Genomic DNA, 19,034 nt, shown 5'->3' with positions numbered 1-19,034 from the left:
ATTCAAGTTAATCCGAAACTTTGCCGAATATTATTTTGGATATGATGGAAGAGTTCACCAAGTTCAACGAGATTGAGAAAGAATCAAATCATCAAAATTCAATGTCGTAACCACCAATAGATCTAGATTTTGGTGGATACACATCTTTTGATACATTTTAGTTTTATCTTACAATGCAGTTAGATGGTGACACTTTTTTTGTATGTAATGTGGATTTTTATTTTCAACCATTTAATCCAGACACATTTTGATGTGTTTTAATGTATATATAATATTATTTGTATAAAAATTTGACTTAAAATTTTATTTGTTAAAACAGGATCTGTTTGTGTGTCAAACTGTCAAACAACTTCTATAATGGGTGAATTCAGATTGTAGTTATAACACCTCATTTGAATTATTTAATCTATAGAATAATTTAATTGTATTGTATGTGTTTTGAAAGGTTGAGGTAGTATGAGAGCTTTGGGTATGAGGTAGTGTCCCTAAAATATTAGCATTTTAAGTGATGGGGTGTGGTAGTAATTAATGAGAAGTAGGGGTGTTGGATACAATGAGATCAATAATATGACTATTAGATTTAATTAAATTAATTTAGTAATAATAATAAATAAGTTAGTATTTATTTAAAATTATAATAATAATATAGAAATAATATTCCTTTTATTATTATTTTATTGGATAGTTGGCCTAATGATATGATTTAGAAAATATAATATATATAAAGAGATATTATTATTAGTATTTGATTTTTTAGTTTGATTTAATATTATAGTAATAATAATAATAATAATAATAATAATAATAATAATAATAATAATAATAATAATAATAATAATAATAATAATAATAATAATAATAAGATTTAAAAATAGGGAATTTAGTTGGTCTATTATAAGAAGGTGGGAAAGAACATAGAGTTGAGAAAGTACATGAAAGAATTGGAACAGAGAGAGTTATGACAAAAGCCAATGATAGGAAGAAGAAGATCACAATTGTAGAAGACACAATATTTCCAGACTCTCCAATTTCATAATCCAAATAAAGTTATATTAAATATGCTCACATCAGTAAACTATCATCTTCACCACTTTTACCACATCCACACCTTTACTAAAAACGACATACATTTAAGAGATGCCTATTTTTATACACAAACATATTGAACAGATTGTAGATATTAAGTGTGACGTTAACAACTGTTATCGTGCTTTTTCAGCTTTGTTGGATAATGAAAAGGATAATCATACACTTGCCTACCAACATCTTATCAAAGAGTTGAAGACACGTAAGAAATCATACAAAATGATATACGAGAAAAAAGGAAAAAATATATGAAAATCATGTCTATCTTATTTCTTGTGTTAGCGATCCAACACCGATATCAAAATAAATGTGTTTTCCTGAAATGAGTCATTTTATAGCAAATGCATATAACATGGTTTGTATCCATCTGGCAAGATATGATTTCTCAGAAATATGTTTTCCACTTCGAAGCGGTCCACCTCAAAATCCAGTTGAACATATTATGTGTATTGGACAGTTTTTGAAATCACAATATTTTTGTTCAAGTTTATTTGAAATCATAGCATTTTATTCAAGTTAATCTGAAACTTTGCTGAATATTATTTTGGATATGATGAAAGAGTTCACCAAGTTCAGCGAGATTGAGAGAGAATCAAATCATCAAAGTTCAATGTTGTAACCACCAATAGATCTAGATTTTGGTGGATACACATCTTTTGATACATTTTAGTTTTATCTTACAATGCATTTAGGTGGTAACACTTTTATTGTATGTAATGTGGATTTTTATTTTCAACCATTTAATCCAGATACATTTTGATGTGTTTTAATGTATATATAATATTATTTGTATGAAAATTGGACTTAAAATTTTATTTGTTAAAACATGATCGGTTTGTGTGTTAAACTGTTAAACAACTTCTATAATGGGTGAATTCAGATCGGAGTTATAACACCTCATTTGAATTATCTAATCTATAGAATAATTTAATTGTATTGTATGTATTTTGAAAGGTTGAGGTAGTATGAGAGCTTTGGGTATGAGGTAGTGTCCCTAAAATATTAGCATTTTAAGTGATGGGGTGTGGTAGTAATTAACGAGAAGTAGGGGTGTTGGATACAATGAGATCAATAATATGACTATTAGATTTAATTAAATTAATTTAGTAATAATAATAAATAAGTTAGTATTTATTTAAAAAAATAATAATAATATAGAGATAATATTCCTTTTATTATTATTTTATTGGATAGTTGGCCTAATGATATGATTTAAAAAAATATAATATATATAAAGAGATATTATTATTAGTATTTGCTTTTTTAGTTTGATTTAATATTATAGTAATAATAATAATAATAAGATTTAAAAATAGGGGATTTAGTTGGTCTACTTATAAGAAGGTGGGAAAGAACATAGAGTTGACAACGTACTTGAAAGAATTGGAACTGAGAGAGTTATGACAAAAGACAATGATAGGAAGAAGAAGATCACAATTGTAGAAGACACAATATTTCCAGACTCTCCAATTTCATAATCCGAATAAAATTATATTAAATGTGCTCACATCAGTAAACTATCATCTTCACCACTTTTACCATATCCACACCTTTACTAAAAACGACATACATTTAAGAGATTTTTATACACAAATATATTGACCAAATTGTAGATATTAAGTGTGACGTTAACAACTGTTATCGTGCTTTTGCAACTTTGTTGGGTAATGAAAAGGAGAATCATAGCATTTTATTCAAGTTAATCCGAAACTTTGCTGAATATTATTTTGGATATGATGGAAGAGTTCACCAAGTTCAGCGAGATTGAGAGAGAATCAAATCATCAAAATTCAATGTCGTAACCACCAATAGATCTAGATTTGGTGGATACACATCTTTTGATACATTTTAGTTTTATCTTACAATGCAGTTAGGTGGTGACACTTTTTTTTGTATGTAATGTGGATTTTTATTTTCAACCATTTAATCCAGATACATTTTGATGTGTTTTAATGTATATATAATATTATTTGTATAAAAATTGGACTTCAAATTTTATTTGTTAAAACAAATTCTATAATGGGTGAATTCAGATTGTAGTTATAACACCTCATTTGAATTATTTAATCTATAGAATAATTTAATTGTATTGTATGTGTTTTGAAAGGTTGAGGTAGTATGAGAGCTTTGGGTATGAGACAGTGTCCCTAAAATATTAGCATTTTAAGTGATGGGATGTGGTAGTAATTAACGAGAAGTAGGGGTGTTGGATACAATGAGATCAATAATATGACTATTAGATTTAATTAAATTAATTTAGTAATAATAATAAATAAGTTAGTATTTATTTAAAATTATAATAATAATATAGAGATAATATTCCTTTTATTATTATTTTATTGGATAGTTGGCCTAATGATATAATTTAGAAAATATAATATATATAAAGAGATATTATTATTAGTATTTGATTTTTTAGTTTGATTTAATATTATAGTAATAATAATAATAAGATTTAAAAATAGGGGATTTAGTTGGTCTACTTATAAGAAGGTGGGGAAAGAACATAAAGTTGAGAACGTACGTGAAAGAATTGGAACAGAGAGTGTTATGACAAGAGACAATGATAGGAAGAAGAAGAAGATCACAATTGTAGAAGAGTTTGGAGCTTAAAATTCTAAGGTAAGGGGGAGGGGGAACTATTCCTATAAGTGTGTCTAATCATAAGAGGGTAGTGAGGGGTCCATACCCTCTTAGGTTGCTCTTAGTCCATGTTATAATTGTTGTTGATTTGTGACCAAAATTGTGAGAAATGGATTGTAATTGTTGTGGCTGTAACAATTGATATTTGTTGATGATAAATTTTGAATTGTTGTTGAATTTTTTGTTTGTTGTATGTTAAGAGTTTGAGATGATGATTAACATGATGGTAAGGTATGAAATTATGAATTTATTGGTGTGATTATATGAATATAAGCAGTGATTGATATTGGTATGTTTATGATTGAGTTTAAAACCATGAAATATTTTGGTGATGATTTTTTTGGGATTGGATAAGATGAAAATCGTCCTGGCAATTTCAGAAAAACAACAACTTTTTTGTAACGCCTTCGTGCACGGTTTTGGTGATAACTTTTAACTCGTAAATCATTTTAGGACGGGGTTTGAAGCGTTAGTTATCTGAAATAGAAGGCTATAACTTTGTTTCAGGGATACAATATTTTTTGTGATAATTTCATGGATATTTTGGGGTTGGAGAAGATGAAAATCGTATTGGAAATTTTAGAAAAACAATAACTTTTTGGTAACGCATTCGTGCACGATTTTCATCATAACTTACAACTCATAAATCATTTTGGCATGGGGTTTGAAGAGTTGGGTAGCTGAAAAAGTAGGATATAACTTTATTTCAGGGATAATATATTTTTAAATATTTTATCAGAGATTGACAGCAGATGAGAAAGAAGTTTATGATGTGACGAATAGGGACAAAGTCCATATTGAAAAATTATTTGATGTGTTGTGAATGATTGGAGGGTGTGTTTGTTCATATTGGTGGTAGTCCAGAAAGGTGGATTACATTACGCATGGTTGCAATTGTGAGATCGGTTGTGGATCACTAAATATTATTATAATTGTTGTGTTAATTTCATTATTACCATGCCATGCATTGTTGATATGTTGAATGAGATAAGTCATAGGCCCGAAGAGGGACGAAAGACTTATCCGGAACCTAGAAGAGGGAGTTAAGGATGCCGAAGGGGGAATCAGATTCGTATGATGAACCATTAATGAGAATTGGTACCACAGGTATTTGTAATATTGTCGGGTCTCATTGCATTGTAATTATGTTGTGCTTGTGCATTTGCTATGGTGAGAATGTGATTGCGAATGAATGTGATTTGTATGTATAAATACTACTCTTTTATTTGTTATACACCGTTTATTATATGAATGAATTTCTCACTCCTTTTGTGTTTGTTGTGTCTATGTTCCCTCGAGTACAGGCAATCATGTACTTGAGTAGTTGGAGATGTACCTCTTGTTGCTATCGGTCGAGTGTACAAGTGGAGTTGCTCTGATATGTAACACTGGGAAATGAGTTGTTTTATATATGTTAATCTGTTACATATCTTTTAATTAAAGTAATTATTAGACCATTTTTGATTGGATGGTTTGTTAATGCTATGGATGTCATACTTTTGTTTAACTCCGCTGATTGGACTATATTTTTTATTAAATGAAGTAACATTCAAACTTCTTGGATTCTGAAGTGACATTCTACTTGGATAGAATTATATTTTATTTATTAATTATTGAGCTTGGAAGTAGAATGTTGCATAATGGTATCAGAGCAGGTCGGTCTGACTGGTCAGGTGTTATAGTGTGTCATTAGTGTACGACTGACATGTGAATGCGACCGAGTCAAGTTTCTTCTAATACTTATTTGCTGATGTTGTTCAGAATATGGCTGGGAGAAGTGGTGGTGCTATTGTTGCCGCTTTGCAAGCAGTGGCTCACGCTGTGCAGAACAACTAGAATGGATGGAATAATGAGTTTTGTAACTTGGGAAAGTTCCAGAGGAATAAACCACCTACCTTCAAAGGCAGGTATGATCCAGATGGAGCGCATGTTTGGCTGAAGGACATTGAAAATACTTTTAAGTTTATGGTGTGTACTGAAGAACAAAAGGTGCAATTTGGTATGCATATGTTGGTAGAGGAAGTTGATGATTGATTGGATAATACGCGTCAAAGACTAGAGGATACAAACGATGAAATCACTTAGACTGTATTCAGAGGAGAATTTTTGGAGCAGTACTTTCCAGAAGTTGTGCGTGGGAAGAAAGCGATCGAGTTTCTGGAGCTAAAACATGGGAATTCTGTTGTTCCTGAGTATGCTTCAGGGTTCAAGGAACTTGTGAAATTTTGTCCACATTATAATGGTACAACTGCAGAGACTTCTAAATGTATTAAGTTCGAGAATAGGTTACGTCTTAAGATTAAGCAGGACATTAGTTATCAACGGATTCTCCAGTTTCCGGAACTGGTGAACAAATGTAAGATTTATGACGAGGATAACATGGCTCACTTTGCTCATTATAAAAGTTTGAGTGAGAAGAGGGGAAAGCAGACAAAGCATGGAAAACTGTATAGTGCTCTGGCCGACAAAGGGAAACATAAGGTTTCAGAGGGTAAGAAGCCAAGTGTGGGAGGGACTCCCGCTCATCAAATGCATTAGGCGTGGTGGTGCATGGCATTGCGCCAATGAATGCAAGAGTGATAAAAAGAATTGCTTCAAGTGTGGGAATTCAAGATACCTTATTGCTGATTGCAAGACTAATGTCCCAACTTTGGGGAACCTAGTCACATCAGCACTAACTTTCAAAAGCCAAAGAAAGCTCAGTCTGAAGAGAAATTGTTTGCACTGGCAGGATCTTAGACTACCAGTTTCAATAGGTTCATCCAAGGTACATGTTACATTCACAATATTCCTTTGATAACCATCATTGACACAAGTGTGACACACTCGTTTATTTCTGCTGACTGTGTTAAAATTTTGGGTCTAGTAGTGTCTACTTTGAGTAGTGGACTAGTCATCGATACTCCAACTAGTGGGTCGGTGACTACTTCTTTAATTTGCTTGACTTATCCTTTGGAAATCTATGGTAGAGGCTTTGGTGTGGACTTAATTTTTTTGCCACTAAGTGATATTGATGTCACTATGATTTCTTGCTACTGAAGATGAAGAAATAACTAGTTTCATATCTGCTAGTCAATTGGGAGAGTTGTTGAAAGATGAAGCTAAAGTGTTTGCAATGTTTGCTTCCTTGTCCGGTGAGATTCAAACAGTAGTTGAATGGTTACCAGTATTATATCAATTTCCAGAGGTGTTTCCAGATGATATTTAATATTTACCGCCAGAGAGAGAGAGAGAGGTTGAGTTTATTATTGATCTTGTTCCTTGTACTAGACTTATTTCTATGGCACCATACAAAATGTCAGCATCAAAGTTGGAAGTACTAAAGAATCAGTTGGGATACTTACTTGAAATTAAATTTTTCAGACCAAGTATGTCACCTTGGGGAGCTCCAATGTTGTTGGTAAAGAAGAAGGATGGTAGTATGCAACTATGTGTTGATTATTGGCAGTTGAATAAAGTGTCGATTAAGAATAAGTATCCATTTCAGAGAATCCAAGATTTAATGGAATAACTGGTAGGAGCTTATGTGTTTAGAAAAGTTTATTTGAGGTTAGATTACCATCAGATCCAAGTTAAGGATGAAGATATTCAGAAGACGGCATTTAAAACTTGATACGATCATTACAAATATTCAGTGGTTCCTTTCAGAGTGTCGAATGCACCTGGTGTGTTCATGGAGTATATGAATCACATTTTACATCCTTATCTTGATCAGTTTTTCATAGTCTTTATCGAAGATATTCTGATTTATTCTAAATCGAATGAAGAACATGCATAACATTTGAGGATTGTATTACGGGTGTTAAAAGAGAATAAGTTATTTGTGATATTATCAAAGTGTGAGTTCTGGTTGCAAGAGGTAAGTTTCCTCGAGAATGTTATTTTTGGTAATGACATTACATTGGATCTATCCAAAGTAGACGTAATGCTACAGTGGGAGGCTCCTAAATCAGTTACAGAGATCAGTAATTTCATGGGGTTGGCAAGTTATTATCGCAAGTTTATCGAAGGGTTCTCAAATTTAGCCCTTTCGTTAACTCAATTGACTCGAAAGGGCCAGACTTATGTGTGGTACATTCATTGTGAAAAGAGATTCATAGAGTTAAAGAAGAAGTTGTCTACAACTCCAATTTTGATTTTTCCAGGTCCTCATGAGCCGTTTGTAGTATACTCTGACGCTTCTAAAATGGGTTTAGGTGGTATGTTGATGTAAGATGGAAAAGTGGTGGTTTATGCTTCACGACAATTGAGGATACATGAGAGCAACTATCCTACTCATGATCTAGAGCTGATAGCAGTGGTATTTGTGTTGAAAATTTGGAGGCATTATCTTTATGGTTCAAGATTTGAAGTGTTTAGCGACCATAAGAGTTTAAAGTATTTGTTTGACCAAAAGGAGTTGAATTTAAGGCAGAGAAGATGGTTGGAACTTCTGAAGGACTACGATTTTGGCTTAAATTATCTTCCAGGTAAAGCTAATGTTGTTGGTAATACTTTGAGTCGAAAGTATCTACATATGTCGGCATTGCTGATTAGAGAGTTGGATCTCATTGAGCAGTTTAGAGATTTGAGTATGGTTTATAAATTGACACCAGGAAGTATGATGTTGGGTATGTTGAAGGTGAATAATAAATTCCTTAATGAAGTTAGGGAGAATCAGAAGCTAGATGTGGAGCTGGTAGATTTATTCTCTTCAGTGAACCCAAATAAAGAAAAGGACTTTAAAATGGATGATCATGGAGTGCCGAGGTTTCAAGGTAGAGAATATGTGCCTGGAAATTTTGAGTTGAAGAAGATAATTTTAGAGGAAAATCATAGAAGAAGTATGAGTATTCATCCAGGAGCCACTAAAATGTATCAGGACCTAAAGAAAATGATTTGGTGGCCAGGAGTGAAGCAAGATGTGGTGTGGTTTATGTATGCATGTTTGACATGACAGAAGTCAAAGGTACATCACCAAAAACCTTCAGGTTTGATGCAACCATTGGATATTCCAGAGTGGAAATAGGATAGTATTTTGATGGACTTCGTGTCCATATTATCGAATACTCTAAGTGGGTTTGATGCGATATAGGTGATTATTGATAGACTGATGAAATCAACCCATTTTATTCTGATTTATATCAGTTTCCTGTTAGAGATGTTGGATGAGATTTATATCAGGGTAATCGTGAAGTTACATGGTGTCCCGTCGAGTATAGTTTCTGATAGAGACCCATAATTTACATCCAGATTTTGGGAAAGTTTGCAGGAAGCTTTGGGTACTAAGCTAAGGTTGAGTTCTGCTTATCATTCGCAGACCGATGGTTAGACAGAAAGAACTATTCAGTCATTGGAGGACTTGTTGAGGGCTTGTGTACTCGAGGTACTTGGGATAGTCATTTGCCATTGATCGAGTTCACTTATAATAACTGTTTTCATTCTCGCATTGGAATGAAGCTGTTTGAAGCATTGTGCGATCAGAGGTGTAAGACACCTCTGTGTTGGTATGAATATGTGTTCTTAAGATTCAATCATGTGACTGGTGTTGGCGTGCACTGAAATCAAATAAGCTTACTCCTAATTTTATCGACCCATATTAGATTTCTAATAGAATTGGAACAGTGGCTTATAGAGCGGACTTGCCACCCAATATTTCAAATTTGCATGACGTGTTACAAGTATCGTAACTTCGAAAGTATATTCCTGATCCGTCTCATGTGATTTAGATGGATGATCTGCAAGTGAGGGACAACCTTACGGTAGAAGCATTGTCTGTGAGGATTGAAGACTGAGAGTTGAAGAAGCTGAGGGGCAAGGAAATTGATAGTGAAAGTTATTTGGGGAGGAGCTGCTGGAGGAAATATGACTTGGAAGCTGGAGAGCCGGATGTGAGAAGTATATCAGAAGTTGATTTTATCAGGTAAATTTTTTTTAGGACAAAAATATTCTAAGTGGGGGAAAGTTATAATACCCAATTTGAATTATATAATTTTATATAATAATTTAATTGTATTGTATGTGTTTTGAATGATTGAGATAATAGGGGAACCTTGGGTATGGGGTAGTGTCCCTAGAATATTAGATATTTAAGTGGGAGTGTGGTAGTAATTAACGAGAAGTAGAGTGTGATGGATGCAATGAGATTAATAGTAATACTATTAGATTTAATTAAATTAATTTAGTAGTAATCATAAATAAGTTAATATTTATTTAAAATAACAATAATAATATAGAGATAATATTGTTTTTATTATTATTTTATTTGGTAGTCGGTATAATGATATGATTTTGAAAATATAATATATATATATATATATATATATATATATATATATATATATATATATATATATATATATATATATATATATATATATATATAATTAGTATTTGATTTAATATTATAGTCATAATAATAAGATTTAAAAATAAATTAAAAATAAGAAATTTGGTTGGCCTACTTATAAGAAGGTGAATAGAGAACAAAGAGTTGAGAACATACGTGAAATAATTGAAAAAGGGAGAGCTAGTCTAAGAGGCAAGGGTAAGAAGAAGAAGAAGATCACCATTGTAGAAGAACCTGGAGCTTAAAATTCTAAAGTGGGGGGGGGGGGGGGGGGGGGGGGGGGGGGGGCTATTCCTATAAAGATGTCTAATCACGAGAGGGTAGTGAAGGATCCTTACCCTCTTAGGTTAGTCTTATGTAATGTTATGATTGTTGTTGATTTATGATCGTGATTGTGAGGATTGAATTTTAATTGTTGTGTCTATAGAAATTGACATTTGTTGATGATAAATTTGTTTGTTGTATGTTAAGGGTTTGAGATGATGATTATGATGATAGTGGAGTATGAAATTATGAATTTATTGGTGTGATTGTATGAATATAAGTAGTGATTGATATTGCTATGTTTTTAATTAAGTTTAAATCCATGAAATATTTTGGTGATGATTGCATGGACGTTTTTGGGGTTGATTAGATAAAAATTATGATGGAAATTTCAGAAAAACAACAATTTTTTTGGTAACGCCTTCGTGTACGGTTTTTCATAACTTTCAACTTGTAAATCATTTTGGGGCGAGGTTTGGAGCGTTGAATAGCTGAAACATAAGGATATAACTTTGTTTTATGGCTAAATTATTTTTGGTTATGATTTTATGGAAGTTTTGGGGTTGGAGAAGATGAAAATCGTACTGGAAATTTCAGGAAAACAACAACTTTTGGTAACGCCTTCGTGCACGATTTTGATTATAACTTTCAACTTGTAAATCATTTTAGGACAGGGTTTGAAGCATTAGATTGCGGAAACAAAGGACTATAACTTTGTTTCAGGGATAAAATGATTTTAACGATTTTATTAGAGAGAAGTGTATGATGTGATGAATATGGACGAGGACCACATTGACAAATTATTTGATGTGTTGTGAATGATTGAGAGGGTGTGTTTGATTATATTTGTGGTAGTTCATAAGGGTGGATTACCATATGTATGGTTGTAATTGTGTGATCCAATGTGTATCACTAAATATTATTATAATTATTGTGTTAATTACATTATTACCATGTCATGCATTCATTATTGATATGTTGAAGGAGATAAGTCACCGGTCCGATGGGGGACGAAAGACTTATTCGGAACCCGGAAGGAGAAATTTGGGATTCCAAAGGGGGAGTTAGGTTCGTATGATGAACTATTGATGAGAATTGGTACCACATATATTGTGTAATATTGTTGAGTTTCATTGCATTGTAATTATGTTGTGCTTGTGCATTTGTTGTAGTGAGAATGTGATTATGAGTTAACGTGATTTGTGTGTATAAATACTACTCTCTTAGTTATTATACACCGTTTATTATATGAATAAATTTCTCACCCCTTTTGTGTTTGTTGTGTCTGTGCCCCCTCGGAGTACAAACAATCAGGTACCTGAATAGTTGGAGATTTATCTCATGTTACTATTGGTCGAGTCTACTAGGGAGTTACTCTGATACGTAACACCGAGGAACATGTTTTCTTTTTGTTATTCTGTTACGTATCTTTTAATTTAAAATAATTATTGAACCACTTTTAGTATGGATGATTTGTTGAGGCTATGACTGCCATACTTTTGTTTAATTCTACTGTTTGGACTATATTTTTTATTAAATAAAGTAATATTTAGACTTTTTCGATTGTGAAGTGACATCCTACTCGGAAAGAATTATATTATATTTATTAATTATTGAGTTGGGAAGTAGTGTGTTACAGTAATATATGGACAAAACCCTATTTTTATGTGTTATTTCATACGTAAAAGGGTTAATCTGAAGTTCAATCTTCAGACAAACCCTTATTTGTATCTGACTGAATTCAAATTTCAATTTCAGGAATGGCCCTTGAAACTTGATTTCTTTTGTATGGTTCATATTGATATAAAACTTGTATAAATATGTCTCATATGTTGTTAATAAAAACACCCTAGAATGAAAAAATATTGGTTTATCGCATTTGTGTACTTCAATGGCGTGAGACCACCTCTTCAATTTAGGGTCAGAGAGGACACCCCTCTTGTAGATCTAAAATCAAAATTGGAGAATCTCTTACAATATCCAGATAATCGAAGAGTGGTTAAGATCGAATATTGTTCACCCTCGATTGATAACGAGGAAAAGATGAAGTTTATTAAGTTTGAGCTAAAGAAATATGAAAAATTAAGAGTTGTGTGTCGTTACGCAACAAAATTCTGATCGAGCTGGATGCAATAGTGACGAGATCGACCAACAATATTCTAAAGATGTTGAAACGTTCTCAGCCATCTCTTGATCATGAAACGTCATGTTAGATTTATATTAACAAATATCTTGTATTGTTATATATTTTGTGTATAACAAATATTTATAGTAATTTGTATTCTTCTTCATCTATTGTCTGTAATTGCTTCTGACTTTTTGATAACCAAATATATTTTGGATTTTAAACTCTAGAAAACTCCTGAACATTATTATGAGTTTGTGATTTATTATTAATAATCTTAGGGAAGAATCCAAATTTTGACATTTGGACTAACCCTTGAACATTATGAAAGATTGACTTTGGGTGTAATGTGGTGGGACGTCTCCAAAGTCCAAATTTCAGACTCTTTTAATCATTTACTTCGGTGTGTTTTAAAGTTTGTTGTGTATTTCGGATGCAACTGAATATAAATATTTTTAAAATTTCCCTAGTAAATAATGAGGTGTATTAAACAATTATTTCCTTATTTTTTCGACCCAACTCCAAAACTCTTTTTAAGGTACAATAAGTAGAAACTGTAAATGTTATATACATAGTAGTCTTTCTTTGAATATTACTATTTGCACTATATATACTAAATACACCCGGTTTTTATTTGTATTTTTTTCCCTTCACGACAAGGGCTTCTTCCTTTTGTAATTGTATACTTACTGAAACTGAATTCAAGCATCATCTCGAAGCTTCTGTTATTTTGCACAAAGTTGTAAAATGTGGTGTTTTGCTAAGTATCAATGTATACATTTTTAGTTAAAAAATATTTATTTACAGCATATCCTCTATTGGGTTTTTAATTTATGGTTAACGTCTAAAACAATTTTATTAAATAATTTTAATTTTAATGCAACAAAATTTTTTATCTAATGATTTTAGATATGTTTCAAAAATTACACACACATAACAACTCGAAAACCTTGTCAAATAGTATCTAACTTAGACATCAGAGTATATAAAAGGGTATCTTTTATATGTTACTCCATTCATATTTAAAGGAGCAATACAAAGATAGAAAAGTACATATAAGAACAATATTGAAATAAGATGTTTTATTTTCAAAACTTGACAAAAAAATTATACTCATTTTGTGTCAAGGCGGTGGTAAGATGACTTTATTTTTGGGTTTCAGAGGAGCAGCTTTTCAGAGTTTGTTCCTGAAAGAACTCAATCTTTTTAAGAGTTTGTTTATCCTTGTGAACTTGCATGAATTAGACGACTTTAAGACTAAATTTAAAAGAATATTGTTTTCTACACCTAGTTTACTTGTTTCTTATTCATATCATATATGTCTTTATGTGTGATTTTCAATATGTGATATTGATCTATGAACAAATCAAATAATTTTCACTAGGAATATTTTATGCCCTGCAACAAAATATATTTTACACAAATTTCTCATATTATAAACATTAATATTAAAATTATCTACAATGTCATTCAAAATAGATCATTTGCTATTTATATTAATTCGACAAACACAAAACTCTTATCAAAATTATAAAATATTCAAATTATGATATTTCATCGTATACGATTTGTTTCATTTGAATTTGATCTAGGTTGTCTGCAAGACCAAGAAGATAAAGATCCAATAGTGAAATAGCGAAACATTAGATGCAGAACAAATGTACCATTTCTTTTCACGGAGTAAACAATCCTTCATGCAAATGCTATACCAACCATCCAGCTCAATTTGACGGCTGATCACATACAACTTCGTTCCACAAGCGTTTAGTTGCCGACCATTTCTACTATTTAAAAATTAAAGTTCACCACTTTACAGGAATTCAAATCCTTTCTCATTCAAACACCATTTTCATTCTCATCTTGACTTAAGCATTAGAGTGCTAACCTTGCAGACTAACCCTCTTCTCCACCACATAGGAAGCTCAAAACCACTGTAGCAAGCTCTACATTCTCACTTTCTGATCCATTATAGTTCCACCATTAAACATTGGGGGTCGTATGTAGTAATCGACTTATGATTCCTACGATTTTCCACAATCAAATCTTTGTTCGTTCAATCAAATCGTCTTCGTTAGAAATACAAATCTCCTTCAATTGAAATACAGATCTCCATTTTCTGGTCGCTTATGTCAGAATTTAAACTCTACTCCATTTCGATTGACATTTGGTCATGGTGCTATTTTGGCAGTCGAAATTGATTTACAATCAACCAGAATTCAAAGACAAATTGAAATTCCTTCTGAATCAAATAAGAGTATGACTCGAATCACAACTCCTCCTGACTCGAATCATGAGGTACACATGACTGGAATCTTGACCTCTTTTTTCTTCTTCTTTCAAACCTTTGATTCAAGTTGATTGTTTCTTTGATTCAAATCATTAATTTATGATTTGATAAAAACTCATTGTTTGAGTAGTTTTGAGAGAGTAACATCATGTGAGAGTGTGTCTACGTCTTGCACTAATTATTCACTTTTCTCCTTTTTGTCATTGAGTAATAGTGTGTCATCCATGAGAGAAGATCTCATGAGATTGTGAGGAAACACATCTCTTGAACGATTGTTGTATCTTCTTTTTGAAGAACAAGAAACCTATATAAAGTGATAGGATTAATCAATCAAGTCATATAATTGATCAATCTCTGAACATTCACCAAGAATCTAGAAATCCATTTTTTTATCGAGAACCTTGAGAGAACCTACCGTGTGTGTTCTTCATTCACTAACATCTAACTCCTTGTTGATAGCTTGTGATTAACCTCCTAGAATGTGGATCTTGTGAGTTTTAGTTGTGTGTGAGATTTTTCAGATACTATTCATCATCTACAACCCTTGTTAATAACCATTGTTGATGTACTGGTGAAAAAGTATAGGTGTGCATGTCACCCTTGCAAAGGATATGGATGCTCATATGTCTTAGTAGGTATATTATAACGTATGGTGGTTAGGGTCTGCCCACGGCGGCGAGAAGCCCTGTACGATGGTGTTTTGTGGTAGTTTTGAGGTCCCGCTCACGTGAGGTGAGAGGTTATGTATATATGTGTTTGTTGATTATGTATAAGCATGTGAGTTAGGATATGTATCAGTTAAGATCTATCTCCTCCTATCACGTTAGGGGAAGAGGTATATATAGAGGCTTTGGCCTATGGTTTCCTTAGGGAAAAGTCACCGCCCACCTAGTCAATGGTGGATCATTTAATCCTTATTTCCAAGGAGGACGTGAATCAATTATTGACCTTGACTTCTCTCTGTCCAAGAAATATCTTATCCCATATTTCACATGAATGGGTGATATGGAAGCTTTGGGGGCGATGGGGTACCTCCCTGAGGGCGATACATGACCGCCACTTCACTTGGGGGAGGCAAATAATCATCATCCCATCTATGTTATTTACAAATATAACACTACATAGTCCCTCAAGCACGATGCACTATTACAAATAACACTTTTTATGACGAAACTTTCTCCTTGAAATGCTTAAAATCGAGAGTATAGTTCCTGGTAGCGCCATGCTAACAACCTTTTACCTAGATTATCCATAAAACTGAGGGAATATATCTATAAGTAGCGCTATTTTATTTTTAATATAACCTATTACCTTGGTCTTTTGTAAAAACTGAGGGAATATAAGTATTAGGGACACTTCGAATCCCGATTACTTCATTTTTATGTTTTTATCAATGGCTTAATTAATATTTCTCACTTGACGCCTTTTCGGATTCCATTTTTCGTTTGTTAAATTTTTTCCCTACATTTTTTATAAGTTAATTAAAAAAACTAAAAATCTTTGTTATCAATGAAAAAGATTATGCAATAATACGATTGAAAAGGAAAGGAAAAATATCATTGATAATTAGAGAAGCATGACAACAAATAACAAAAAAATAGGACAACAAATAACTATTCAACATATTCAGACTTCTGACTCCACTCAACTTCAACAGTTAATCCTACTCCTTTTACCCTTTTAACTATCCCTAACTGAGAGAAAAGTTCAGAAAGAACTCTTCCATATGTATGAGGAAAGTTATTTCCTCACGAGAGGGCACAATCATTTCCATTAAGAAGTTAAAAATAGTAAGAGGAAGATTAATTTTGACGTTATGGATAAGGAAGTACAAAATATGTTTGTCATCTGAAGTAAGCGTTTCTAATTGTTTCTCTCTTGGACGGAGATTTGACACTAGAAGTTGATGCCAAACTTTTGCAATTGGGATGAGAGTAGCATGACTGGTGAGGTTATTGTAGTTGACATAAATTATGAAAAGGTGGTTTGAGAAGACATTGTTGAATCTATAGTGTTCAACATAACTACCTTTCTCTTCACACTTAATTGTCTGAGTAATAAGTGGTGGAGTAATGGTGATAGGAAATTCATATAAAATGGTGATAGGAAATCCATATAAATTGGAACGTATTTACTTGGCATCCACACTTGATTTCCTAACATAGGCATTTAACCAAAACTCTGTTATGAGATTAGTGTAGATGTGCCCATAAAGCATGTCAAAATAATGTTTCAACTTATGTTTGGAAATAGTTTTCATTAGATCTAAACCTTGGTCTTTCAACTCATCGAAATTAATAAACTTTTCATTGATAACGAACAAAATGTTTTCATCTCCTTGAAGGTTTTTTTAGACATTTTTTGAATAAAAAGATAAGAATTTTAAACTAGATTTGAAGACACAAATATATGGAAATGAATGAGATATGGGTAATGTATAAATAAATTTGAAAAGAGAAAGTGAAACAATCAGACAAGCTCAAATGCCTCCTTGAAAACCCAAAAGATACGCTACATTTTGAATATGGATGATCATTACTACTCTAGTAATATGATTTCAAGGCGCGATGACCATTACTATTTTATTAAATATAAAAACAACATATTACGTCGGTTTTTTCATATAATCGAGGGGAAAAACCAGGAACTAACAATCCAGAAACCTTTCTTTTTTATTATATTTTTTATTTGTAAATATTCTTTGTAATTGATGAAATGTAAAAAAAAATCAAAGGTTATTTACCTTGATTTTCTATTAAAACGGGGGTTAAAGCATTTTACCTAAATTAAATATAAAAAACCATAAGTGATTTTGTGGATCAAATATATGCCGTCCATTTCATGAGATATCAACGCTCAAGACACTACTACTAATGCTCCGTGTGAAACATAAAAAACTGCCATTATAAAAGCATATTTATGAATATGAAGAAGCAAGTGAAACATCATGAAGCGCTTGAAACATATATACATCCACATCTTTGGATTTGCAAGATCATTTGCCATGAAAAGATCGCTAAGATGGATGCAAGAGCAACACATTATTTAGGTTTAAGGTTTATGTTCTTAACTATTTATTTGAGCAAAAATCATTTATTTACCTAACCTTTTTTATCAGCCTTTTTTTTTGTTTTATATCAGAAACAAATCCATGTGAGATAAAATCATTGAAAATATAGTCACACCCAATATTTGATCTTGCCCAAATATCAAGAATTCGAAGATCTAACATATGATCCTCATGGACTAAATTATTTTTATTTTAGTTTTTTGTGTAAACATTGTAGTTTGTAAACAAATTATTTTATTAATATTCTGTGTAAACAATGTAACGAGTTTTAATTAAAAAAAACAATCTATCTTACCCCTTGGTTTGTGGATAAACTGAGTGGTATGATACACTGTTTTTGTAAATAATAAAATGCAGATGCTGGGGGTTCAAACTCATGATAATATATTTTACCCCTCAATTTTTCATTAACCGAGGTGTTAAGTGGCATCTTTTCATGTCACTCTTTGTTAGGTCGCCTCAAGAGCCAAGGTTACATCTCTTTCGTGTGTGATGTTAAAAGCGTTATTTGTAGTAGTGATGCCCTTTATAGAGGACAAAGTTTTTTTAGACCGTGGTACAAGAAAGTATCCCGAGGCGTTGAGTTTCTCGATGATGTGTGTGACGGGAAATGCCTATTAGGCTAAGGGTTTTTTAAGAAAAGTTATATCTTTAGGTCCAATATGAGGGACTCTAAGTCCTTTAGACGGAGTTATATGTAGCCTGAATAACGAGAATATAAGTCCCCCAGTCGAGGTGTTAAACCTCTCGAGCGAGACTTCTATAAAGCCCTCAAATAAGAATTGTGATTAAGTCTCTTAGGCTAGACTTCAATCACATTTCTTGGGCGTGATTTCTATATTTAATCTTACACGAGGAAACCCTAATTCCTTTAGGAGAGACTTTAATTAGCCATGGGAATCTAAGTACCTCAAGAGAAGTTATATGTAGCCTGGATGATGAGACTCGAAGTCCCTCAAGCGAGGCATAAAACCTCTTGAGCGAGAATTTTATCAAGCCCCCAGACAAGAATTTTGATTAAGTTTCTTAGGCTAGACTTTAATGGCATATCTTGGGCATAATTTCTATGTCTAATCCTGCCCAAGGAAACACTAAGTCCCTGAGTCGAGAGTTTAATTAGCCCGGGGAATCTAAGTGCCTCAGGCAAAGTTATATGTAGCCTAGCTAATGAGACCTTAAGTCCCTCAGGTGACGCATTGGACCTCTCGGGCGGGACTTCTATCAATCCCTC

This window comes from Lathyrus oleraceus, chromosome 4 (assembly GCF_024323335.1).
Source record: "Lathyrus oleraceus cultivar Zhongwan6 chromosome 4, CAAS_Psat_ZW6_1.0, whole genome shotgun sequence".
NCBI classification, from domain to species: domain Eukaryota; kingdom Viridiplantae; phylum Streptophyta; class Magnoliopsida; order Fabales; family Fabaceae; genus Lathyrus; species Lathyrus oleraceus.
This window is presented reverse-complemented; position numbering follows the sequence as displayed.